This window comes from Dendropsophus ebraccatus, chromosome 6 (genome assembly GCF_027789765.1).
Source record: "Dendropsophus ebraccatus isolate aDenEbr1 chromosome 6, aDenEbr1.pat, whole genome shotgun sequence".
Taxonomy (NCBI): Eukaryota; Metazoa; Chordata; class Amphibia; order Anura; family Hylidae; genus Dendropsophus; species Dendropsophus ebraccatus.
Window position 1 is genome coordinate 120,898,557 of NC_091459.1, and position 12,104 is coordinate 120,910,660.

The window sequence follows — 12,104 nt, forward strand, 5'->3', positions numbered from 1 at the left end:
GCTTACTACTGTAAGTCAATGACCCTTTTCTGAAATCAATCTGTCCAGTTATGAAGCAACACTTATTGTTAATCAATTGTTCCTGTTTTGCAAATAGAACAGATAACAGGTAGAAATGATAAGTAATAAGCAAGACACCTCCAAGAAAGGAGTGGTGCTGAAGGTGGTAACACAAACCATTTCTCTGTTCTCATCTTTTTTGGCTGTTGTTTTGGTCACTTTTGCAATTTATCATCGCTCTCACCCATAGATGTAGCATCAGGTGATGTCTACAACCCACGGAGTGTGCAAGCTGTGCCCAACTGGGACTGTCAGCACAGGGACCAGAGCATGGAGCAGATACCAGGAGACGAGGAGACGGGGCAACAACCCAGCAGCAGGACAACTAAGTTTGTGCAAGGAGGAATAGGAGGAGCAGTGCCAGAGCCCTACACAATGACCTCCAGCAGCCACTAATATCCACGTGTCTGCTCAAACTGTCTGTAACTCCATAATGGTGGTATGTAGAGATGAGCGAACCGGGTTCGAGTCCATCTGAACCCGATCGTTCGGCATTTGATTAGCGGTGGCTGCTGAACTTGGATAAAGCTCTAAGGTTGCCTGGAAAACATGGATACAGCCAATGACTATATCCATGTTTTCCACATAGCCTTAGGGCTTTATCCAACTTCAGCAGCCACCGCTAATCAAATGCCGAACGATGGGGTTCAGATGGAGTCGAGCATGCTCCAGGTTCGCTCATCTCTAGTGGTATGAGAGCTTGATGTCCACAAGGTGGTGCTGTGCTTACAGCCCAACACTGTGCAGGACGCTTGGCATTTGCCAGAGAACACAAAGATTGGCCGATTTAACATTGGTGCCCTGTGCTCTTCACAGATGAGAGCGGGTTCACACTGAGAAGATGTGACAGACGTCCGGAGATGCCGTGGAGAACATTCTGCTGCCTTCAACATCCTTCAGTCTGACCGCTGTGGCAGTGGGTCAGTCATGGAGTGGGGAAGCAAAGTGTGGCTGTCACTAGTTTTGGGGCATTGTACCTGTCACTAGTTTTGGGGTATTGTGGCTGTCAGTAGTTTTGGGGGTACAGTGTGGCTGTCACTAGTTTTGAGGTATTGTGGCTATCACTACTTTGGAGCCATTCTGTGACTGTCATTTGTTTGGGGGCACGGTGTGGCTGTCACTAGTGTTGGGGTATTGTAGCTGTCACTCGTTTGGAAGGAATAGTAGTTAGCAAATTTAATGGGACATTGTAACTGTCACTAGTTTGAGGGTATTGTGGCTGTCAGTAGTTTGGGGACAGTGTGTGACTGTCACTAATTTTGGGCTATTGTGGCTGTCACTAGTTTTGAGGTATTGTGACTGTCATTTGTTTGGGGGCACTATGGCTGTCACTAGTTTGGGGGCACTGTGGCTGTCACTAGTTTGGGGGCACTGTGGCTGTCACTAGTTTGGGGGCACTGTGGCTGTCATTTGTTTGGGGGCACTGTGGCTGTCACTAGTTTGGGGGCACTGTGGCTGTCATTTGTTTGGGGGCACTGTGGCTGTCACTAGTTTAAGGGCACTGTGGCTGTCATTTGTTTGGGGGCACTGTGGATGTAATTTGTTTGGGGGCACTGTGGCTGTCACTAGTTTAGGGGCACTGTGGCTGTCACTAGTTTAGGGGCACTGTGGCTGTCACTAGTTTAGGGGCACTGTGGCTGTCATTTGTTTGGGGGCACTGTGGCTGTCACTAGTTTAGGGGCACTGTGGCTGTCATTTGTTTGGGGGCACTATGGCTGTCACTAGTTTGGGGGCACTGTGGCTGTCACTAGTTTGGAGGCACTGTGGCTGTCATTTGTTTTGGGGGCACCGCCGCCCCCCCGACCGCCGCCGCCGCCGCCCCCCCGACCGCTACGCTAGGGGGGCCCGCACGGCCCCCCTTGCCACCTGGGGGGGGGGGGGGGGTTGTGCCGCTTCGGTCCGGTGAGCTTCCGGCACACGCTGCCTCTATCACTGGCCGGAAGCTCACAGCTGCAGCCCTGCGGTCCTTCTCTCCTGCTCGGCAGCGGCGCACGTGACGTCATCGCGCCGAGCAGGAGAGAAGTTCCAGGACCGCGGGGCTGCAGCTGTGAGCTTCCGGCCAGTGATAGAGGCAGCGTGTGCCGGAAGCTCACCGGACCAAAGCTGCATGGGAAGGGGGGACCTGCCTCACCTGCCTCTGCTCCCCCGGCCGCTCCCTCTTCCCCCAGCCTCTACTCCTGTACCCCCCCCTCCAGTCTCTCCTCCTGTACCCCCCCCAGCCTCTCCTCCTGTACCCCCCTCCAGTCTCTCCTCCTGTACCCCCCCTCAGCCTCTCCTCCTGTACCCCCCCCCTCCAGCCTCTCCTTCTGTACCCCCCCTCCAGCCTCTCCTTCTGTACCCCCCCTCCAGCCTCTCCTCCTGTACCCCCCCCTCCAGCCTCTACTCCTGTACCCCCCCCTCCAGCCTCTCCTCCTGTACCCCCCCTCCAGCCTCTCCTCCTGTACCCCCCCCTCCAGCCTCTACTCCTGTACCCCCCCCTCCAGCCTCTCCTCCTGTACCCCCCCTCCAGCCTCTCCTCCTGTACCCCCCCCCTCCAGCCTCTCCTCCTGTACCCCCCCCTCCAGCCTCTCCTCCTGTACCCCCCTCCAGCCTCTCCTCCTGCACCCCACAGCCTCTCCCACAGCCTCTTCTCCTGCACCCCCAGCCTCTCCTCCAGCCTTTCCTCCTGCACCCCACAGCCTCTCCTCCTGCACCCCAAAGCCTCTCCTCCTGCACCCCACAACCTCTCCCCCTAGCCTATCCTCCTGCAACCCCAGCCTCTCCCCCAGCCTCTCTGTCAGCACCCCCCCAGCCTCTCTGTCAGCACCCCCCAGCCTCTCCACCAGCACCCCCAGCTGCTCTCCCTGCCCCTCAGCTGCTCCTCCTGCCCCCCATCTTCTCCCCCTGCCCCATCTGCTCCTCCGCCTGTCCCCCATCTTCTCCCCCTGCCACCCCAGCTGCCCAATCTTCTCCCTGCCACCCTAGCTGCCCCCTATCTGCTCCCCCTGCCTGCCACCCCAGCTGCTCCTCCTGCCCCCCATCTACTCCCCCTGCCACCCCAGCTGCTGCCCCCGAGCTGATCCCTCTGCCCTCCCCAGCTGCTCCCCCTGCCCCTCTCACCCCAGCTGCTCCCCCTGCCCCCATCTACTACCCCTGCCCCTCTCACCCCAGCTGCTCCCCCTGCCCCCCATCTGCTCCTCCTCTTGCCCCCATCTACTCCCCTGCCCCCAGCTGCTCCCTCTGCCTCCCCAGATTCTCCCCCTGCCACCCCTAGCTGCTCCCCCTTCCCGTCACCCCAGCTGCTCTCCTTCCCCCTGTCACCCCAGCTTCTCCCCTTCACCCCAGCGGCTTCCCCTGCCACCCCCAGCTGCCTCCCTTCCCCAGTCACCCCCAGCTGCCTGCTTGCAGACTAGTTGTGGTCGGAGAAGTCTTCTTCGCCAGATGGAGAAGAAAGCAAGAAGCGACGGCAATCGGAGAAGACGTCACCTGTGAGTCATTAGTAACTGCACTGTAATCACTTCTATAGTGTGCAGAGCCTGTGTACCATTGGGGTCTAAATGGGTCAGTGTATTGTTTGCGGTAGTGTACTGACACAGCCCCGCGGTCACTACAGTACACTAGCGCAAACTTTTAAACTAGGACCCAACTACAACAGCCGCAGGCACTACAACTCCCAGCATATGCTGAGGGCTGCAGACTGTCAGTACATGCTGGGAGTTGTAGTGCCTGCAGCTATTGTAGTTGGGTCCTAGGTGCATTATACACTGGATGCTTTGTGGCATATAAGAATACAGAGATCTGTGGGGGCTCAGTATATAGAAGTGACCCCAGAACATCACTAATAGGGGATAGGGGGAGATGTTGTTGTTCTATTCCCTATTAGTGATGTTCTGGGGTCACTTCCCTGCACTGAGCCCCCACAGATCTTTGTATTCTTGTATGCCACAAAGCATCCAGTGTATAGGACCCAACTACAACAGCTGCAGGCACTACAACTCCCAGCATGTACTGACAGTCTGCAGCCCTCAGAGTATGCTGGGAGTTGTAGTAAAGCGTAGACAGATGTATTGCTGGACCTTTAGGGCTGATGGTTGTCACCCACAGATTGCAGCCACCAGGAGCCTCTGCACACAGTGATTTATTACAGGGTTGTCCTCTCAGAGACTACAACTCCCAGCATACCCTGAGAGCTGTATAAATGTAGGGATTTGTCACAGATACAGATGAATTCAGGAAAGGAGCGGGGTCAGCATGTCGTGTCTCACTGGTTGTATATTGGTGGCCCCAGGTGCCCCAGTCCGACACTGGACAGAAGCGGCCCCCAAACTAAGACGTCCCCGGCCTCCTTCCTTCCTCCATCACATTTGTTTGATGAGAACAGCGGGCATCAAGCAGAGCGACACCCAAGTGCCAGGGTATATACCATGCATGTACAGTAATGGGGGGGGGGGGGCGCCTCAGCGTGCAAAGTGCCTAGGGCAGCATAAACTGTAAATACAGGCCTGGCTGCCGGCACTTCATACCAGCAGCCTATTGGAGGCCGGGCCGTGACCTCTCCGGCAGGCGTGATCATGTGACGTCATCACGCCTGCCGGAAGTCCCGTCCCTGCGGCTCGCAAGATGGAGCCCGAAGAGGAGGAAGACCTGCTGCCTGCAGCTACACAGCGCGGATTAGGTGAGTAGGATGTTTGTTTTTTTAGGGGCACCTCTGGGGGCATTATTAGTTCATGAGGGCACCTCTGGGGGCATTATTAGTGTATGGGGGCACCTCTGGGGGCATTATTAGTATATGGGGGCACCTCTGGGGGCATTATTAGCATATGGGGGCACCTCTGGGGGCATTATTAGTATATGGGGGCACCTCTGGGGGCATTATTAGTGTATGGGGGCACCTCTGGGGGCATTATTAGCATATGGGGGCACCTCTGGGGGCATTATTAGCATATGGGGGCACCTCTGGGGGCATTATTAGTATATGGGGGCACCTCTGGGGGCATTATTAGCATATGGGGGCACCTCTGGGGGCATTATTAGTTCATGGGGGGCACCTCTGGGGGCATTATTAGTATATGGGGGCACCTCTGGGGGCATTATTAGTTCATGGGGGGCACCTCTGGGGGCATTATTAGTATATGGGGGCACCTCTGGGGGCATTATTAGTATATGGGGGCACCTCTGGGGGCATTATTAGTATATGGGGGCACCTCTGGGGGCATTATTAGCTCATGGGGGCACCTCTGGGGGCATTATTAGCTCATGGGGGCACCTCTGGGGGCATTATTAGTGTATGGGGGCACCACTGGGGAAATTATTAGTATATGGGGGCACCTCTGGGGGCATTATTAGTATATGGGGGCACCTCTGGGGGCATTATTAGCTCATGGGGGCACCTCTGGGGGCATTATTAGTATATGGGGGCACCTCTGGGGGCATTATTAGTTCATGGGGGCACCTCTGGGGGCATTATTAACTCATGGGGGCATCTCTGGGGGCATTATTAGTTCATGGGGGCACCTCTGGGGGCATTATTAGTGTATGGGGGCACCTCTGGGGGCATTATTAGTATATGGGGGCACCTCTGGGAGCATTATTAGCATATGGGGGCACCTCTGGGGGCATTATTAGTTCATGGGGGGCACCTCTGGGGGCATTATTAGTATATGGGGGCACCTCTGGGGGCATTATTAGTATATGGGGGCACCTCTGGGGGCATTATTAGTATATGGGGGCACCTCTGGGGGCATTATTAGTATATGGGGGCACCTCTGGGGGCATTATTAGTATATGGGGGCACCTCTGGGGGCATTATTAGCACATGGGGGCACCTCTGGGGGCATTATTAGCTCATGGGGGCACCTCTGGGGGCATTATTAGTGTATGGGGGCACCTCTGGGGCATTATTAGTATATGGGGGCACCTCTGGGGGCATTATTAGTATATGGGGGCACCTCTGGGGGCATTATTAGTTCATGGGGGCACCTCTGGGGGCATTATTAGTATATGGGGGCACCTCTGGGGGCATTATTAGTATATGGGGGCACCTCTGGGGGCATTATTAGTATATGGGGGCACCTCTGGGGGCATTATTAGCTCATGGGGGCACCTCTGGGGGCATTCTTAGCTCATGGGGGCACCTCTGGGGGCATTATTAGTGTATGGGGGCACCTCTGGGGGCATTATTAGTGTATGGGGGCACCTCTGGGGGCATTATTAGTATATGGGGGCACCTCTGGGGGCATTATTAGTATATGGGGGCACCTCTGGGGGCATTATTAGCTCATGGGGGCACCTCTGGGGGCATTATTAGTATATGGGGGCACCTCTGGGGGCATTATTAGTTCATGGGGGCACCTCTGGGGGCATTATTAACTCATGGGGGCATCTCTGGGGGCATTATTAGTTCATGGGGGCCACCTCTGGGGGCATTATTAGTTCATGGGGGCACCTCTGGGGGCATTATTAGCTCATGGGGGCCACCTCTAGGGGCATTATTAGCTCATGGGGGCACAGCAGGGAATCCTACATACAGGGGGCACAGCAGGGGATCCTACATACAGGGGGCACAGCAGGGGATCCTACATACAGGGGGCACAGCAGGGAATCCTACATACAGGGGGCACAGCAGGGGATCCTACATACAGGGGGCATCCCACACAGCGCAGTTACTATGGAGCCTACAGGGGGGAGAAAGGGAAGGAAGTTGCTAGAAATGTGCGGAGCCTAAATTTTTTGTCTCGCAGGTTCTGAAAAGATGAAACATATCTGGAAGGAATCATCCTGGAGGTCTGGGCCGGATGGAGAGGAAAAGGGAAAGTGACGCCTCAGATCAAAGAAGACGTCACCTGTGAGTCACTGTATGACACTTTTCTTATTTTGTAGAACATCATTTAGTAGGGGCGCCCCGAGGTGACAGCTACTACATTATCTGTACTCAGAGATATCACTGTGTTATCTGTGCTGTTACATAGGACTGCAGGTGACAGCTACTACATTATCTGTACTCAGAGATATCACTGTGTAATCTGTGGTGTTACATAGGACTGCAGGTGAAATCTACTACATTATCTGTACTCAGAGATACCACTGTGTTATGTGGTGTTACATAGGACTGCAGGTGATATCAGGTGATTTCTCCAGGTTGCAGAAGTTCAAACTTTATTGTGCCCTGGTGTGCTGGTGTCTGTATACATGTGTGCTGGTGTCTGTATGTGTGTATACATGTGTGCTGGTGTCTGTATACATGTGTGCTGGTGTCTGTGTGTGAGATCAATTCTAGAGAACTGGCTCATATATCCCATTTTCCCCAGTGGCTTAAAATGTAACCTCTGTTATACAGTTATAAAATTGTAGAACCTAAATGTGAACAAGGTGCAATTCAAATAGACACTTGCTTGTATAGCTGTCTCTTGTGCTCTGTATGCAGTGCATTATATTCACCCTTGCAACGTACAATTTATAGCGTGTCTACAAGCCCAGCGGGGCTCATTATGATGGAGACTAAAACTTATACAGGAGTGGGGTAGGGGTTCCCCTGTATTCAGAATGCTGGTGAGTGCTAGGCAATGCCCCGTCTGGGATTATTGAATTTCGAGGGTCTATGCAGAGCAGGATAAAGGCACCTCTGCTGCACAAACAGGATCTCCTAGAAAGCGTTCTCACCGCCATGTATTCCCTATCACTGGCTTGGGTGAGCTAAACTAGTCTGCCTGGGGGGGGGTGATTTGTATATGCTCACTAACATGGAACAGCCTCATTATATTAGCCTTATCAACATATTCTATGTTAGTGAGCATACCGGGGGGGGGGGGGGGGGGGATATTGGTGAACATATACAAATCAAACAGCCCCCCAGACCCTCGAAATTCAATAATCCCAGACGGGGCATTGCCTAGTACTCAACAGCATTCTGAATACAGGGGAACCCCTACCCCACTCTTGTATAAGTTTTAGTCTCCATCATAATGAGCCCCGCTGGGCTTGTAGACACGCTATAAATTGTACGTTGCAAGGGTGAATATAATGCACTGCATACAGAGCACAAGAGGCAGCTATACAAGTAAGTGTCTGTATGGTGACATTTACATTGCACCTTGTTCACATTTAGTTTCTACAATTTTATAACTGTATAACAGGTTACATTTTAAGCCACTGGGGAAAATGGGGTATATGAGCCAGTTCTCTAGAATTGATCGGAAACCAAATTATACCTCCCAGCAAGGCGTGGGTCGAACACACAATTTTTTTTTTTTATTAATGTGGGGAGCCCAGACACTTTGGTTGTATGGGGCCCCGAAATTCCTGATGGCGGCCCTGACTGTGGCTGTCATTTGTTTGGGGGCACTATGGCTGTCACTAGTTTGGGGGCACTTTGGCTGGTTGGTACTGTTATGTGTTCAAAAAGGGTTAGGGGATTGACCTATATTTTAAGGGGCTGGGATATATCTAGTGAAGCGTTTTCTTCCGTGGTAATTCAGAAGGGGTGCCATGCAGGACGTATCTGTGACTACACTACAAAGATAGGGCTGTTTTGTGCCACTTTTCTCATGACATCCTGGCCCCGTCACATAGCAGGTATCCCCCACTGGGGCCTCTATGTCCAGCTTATGGGGTGATGGCCCATATCAGGTGATCAGGGCGACAGTGACATGGACTGATGGAGTTCTTGGGGTTAAGGTCAGATATTGGGGACATTAAGATGGATGATGCGTTTACTCTTGAACCACCCCCCGGGTATAATACACGTAACAGGAATTTAAAGGGCCAGCAGGGTTATATGTGATGGGTTATCCTTGTAGATAATCTCTGGGTCGGACACATTGCCCTTGGCTCATCCTCCCCCTGTCATCTTACCTGGTCAGGGGTCTGGATGATGTATGGGAGTTCCTGTGCTCTGACAGATGCAATTGATGAGGACATATTGTGGGACTGTTTTGCTGCTATAGTATTGTACAGATTGTATCTCTATGTGATAGATTACATGCAGCTCTGTATTTAAGACTTTTCTGGAAATTCCCCCTTGGGATATGTGTATGGGCCGCGTAGGGGGAGGGCCAAAAGCTGAGGGCAACTTTACCCATTATTGACACATCCATTGATTTCAGTGAGAGAAAGCCTTTTAATAGGGAACCCTGAATAAATGGGGGATCCTCTGTTTCAGATCTCTTGGCCAGAAAGGACTACAAATACAAAGAGTGTCTCCTGCTATGGAGGACCTACCCTGTTCTATATTACACAGACAACCAGTGTAATGCTTCATTCCTTCTGTGGTGGCGCTGCAGGGAAATTCAACACTTACTGGAGGTCCAGCGAGCGGTAAATTGTTATTAGCCTATTGTCAATGAAATTTAGGCTATATGTATAGTGGAGAACCCCTTTAAGCTAGAATCACTGCACCAATACAGGGCTGTATGTTATATAGGTAGGTAGGACAATAGTATTATTATACAATGGCAGAACCCAAACTTCACAGCAAATTCTGCTAGGACTCCTAAAGGCGATCTCTGCCATTTTATAAAAACCTGATGACTAAATCCAGGTTTAGATAAAGTCTTACCAGTTGTTTATCATTCAATAGTTGAAGGGGGTTATTCAGGATTAGAAAAAGCATAGTTACATTCTTGCAAAAACAGCGCCACCCCCTGTCCTCAGGTTGTGTAAGGTATTACAATTCAGCTCCATTCACTTCAATGGAACTGCAAAACCCACGCCCAAACTGAGGACTGAGGTGGCACCATTTTTGGAGGGAAGTGGCCATGTTTTTCTAAGCCTGAATAACCCCAAGTTCAGTTTAGGAAACTCATTATCTCAATTTGGGGTGGGGGTAAGAATTAACCAATGGTAAATTGACTGTGGGGCACATATGATAGCGTACAGATTGTCAGGATACAACTTTATTATATGCTGTGATTGTAGAAGAATACAGGGGGAGTTGGCAGGGGGATTGTATCTTCTGCCTAGAATCCTAACGTACAAACAAAACAAAATGAGCCGATAAAGTAACTGATGGTGAACATACAGCACATATATCACGTGATCGACCATAAATCATCTCCAGGAAGATGTTTTTTCATCCATACAGTCCCTTTAATTCAACACATTATTAGAAGGCCCAAGAGGAGCACAACCAAGAATACATAGATCCAGTGATCAAGATCTTGTGCCTGTGTTGGCTGTAGATTGTACCTTCCACTCTAAGGGTACTATTACACCAACAGATCTGACGAAAGATTATCTGCCAAAGATTTGAAGCCAAACCCAGGAACAGACTATAAACAGAGAACAGGTCATAAAGGAAGGACTGGATTTCTCCTCTTTTCAAATCCACTCCTGGGTTTGGCCTCAAATCTTTGGCAGATAATCTGTCGTCAGATCTGTTGGTGTAATAGTACCCTAAGACAAATAGAGCGGGACCCCTGGAGACCCCCTTTATGGCATCCTCATGTCCTAATAGGGTCTATGAAACAAGGTTATCCTGATGGGACAACTCCACTCCACTCCACTGGAAACCAGAAAGGAGAAGACTTTGTGTGCTTGGGTCTCCCCGGATACTCTGGTTTCATTCCAAGAACATACAGTGGTGCCTTGGATTACGAGCAAAATTTGTTCCGGGACGGTGCTTGTAATCCAAATTACTCTTAAACCAAAGCAAATTTTCCCATAAGAAATCACTGAAATGTAGACAATTGGTTCCACATCCTAAAAGTAATGGCTTTTTCTTCTGAATAACAGGTAAGACAAATGAAACATTCAGAAACAGCTGAATATGTCATATTATAAGTTGCTGTACAGTATAGCATGTATAGTATCAGCATGTGGAGTATAATGTATAGTAAGTGCATAAACCTGAAAAACAGCAGCAGTTTGTAGATACAGGAGTGTAAGTGCAGGCACATTATAGTAGCAGTGTGTATAGCTGAGTGTGAGTGCAGGCACATTATAACAGCAGTATGTATAGCTGAGTGTAAGTGCAGGCACATAATAGCAGGAATGGAGAAGATGGGAAACACAAAGACTGACAGAGACTGCAGGGAGCATGAAGGAATGAGCAGGGCAGATGTGGGCACAGTATAGCACTCTCTGTCCGGGGAGAGAGGGGTTACAGCTATGGAGAGATTACCTCCACAGTCCTGTCCCCTGATGCAAGCCCTAGCCTGAAGTGGTCTGCTATGATTTGGAAGGTGAGGGAGACTTTCAGCATCAGAGTACAGGGCTGTAGACCCCGCTATGCAGGCCATGCCCCTTTCCCGCTCCTCCTCCCACCCAGTACAGGGAACTCTTAAACCAAAGCAAGTTACAATTTTGAAAACCTGTGAGCTCTTCTTGCAAAACGCTCTCAACCGAAGTAACTCTTAAACAAAGGTACCACTGTATTTGGCTTCCTAGAAGATTGGCCTTAAAGGGGTATTCTGAGATATGACTTTTATGAAGACATAGGGTTAGGGTGAGCATAAGATAGTGTTAATCAGTGGTCACAGTGGTGTCCCACCTCAGTTACACCCAAAAATACCCCTTAGGGTACCATAAACAGCTATCCAGGCCATACACATGCACACTCAACTTAGCATACACGTTTACAATGGGGAATAGGGACAAAAGCATCAGGCAGCTGAAATCGAAAACTATCTTACACTCCTGACCCTCCTATAAGGAGAGATGACAGTGAGCTAAACAATGAGTTTTTAAGACCTCTTCTTGCTATCATTCAACGTTCACTGTCTGCTTCCCAGATACAGCAGGGCACCTGTGTACATTATGGGGGAGATTTATCAAACATGGTGTAAAGTTAAACTGGCTCAGTTGCCCCTATCAACCAATCAGATTCCACCTTTCATTTCTCACAGACTCTTTGGAAAAATGAAAGGTGGAATCTGATTGGTTGCTAGGGGCAACTGAAATGTCCCCCTATATGTCCAGAACACAATGACCAAGTAATGAAGGTTCCTACTGAATGACAGCAAAGAGAGATCCTAAAAACTGTAAGAAATCAATACAGAATTATAAAATGGGCTTCATTTGCTGACAACAGAACAAGACAGAGGGGTAAGAGTTCACCGGGCGGTCTGACA

At 50.6% G+C, this 12,104-nt stretch overlaps 1 protein-coding gene across 2 annotated transcripts in view; it reads right to left on the reverse strand.

Moving 5' to 3' along the window:
* ELP3 (elongator acetyltransferase complex subunit 3) overlaps nucleotides 1-12,104 on the reverse strand; it is a 238,387-nt gene that overhangs the window by 96,821 nt on the left and 129,462 nt on the right. The window lies entirely within an intron of this gene.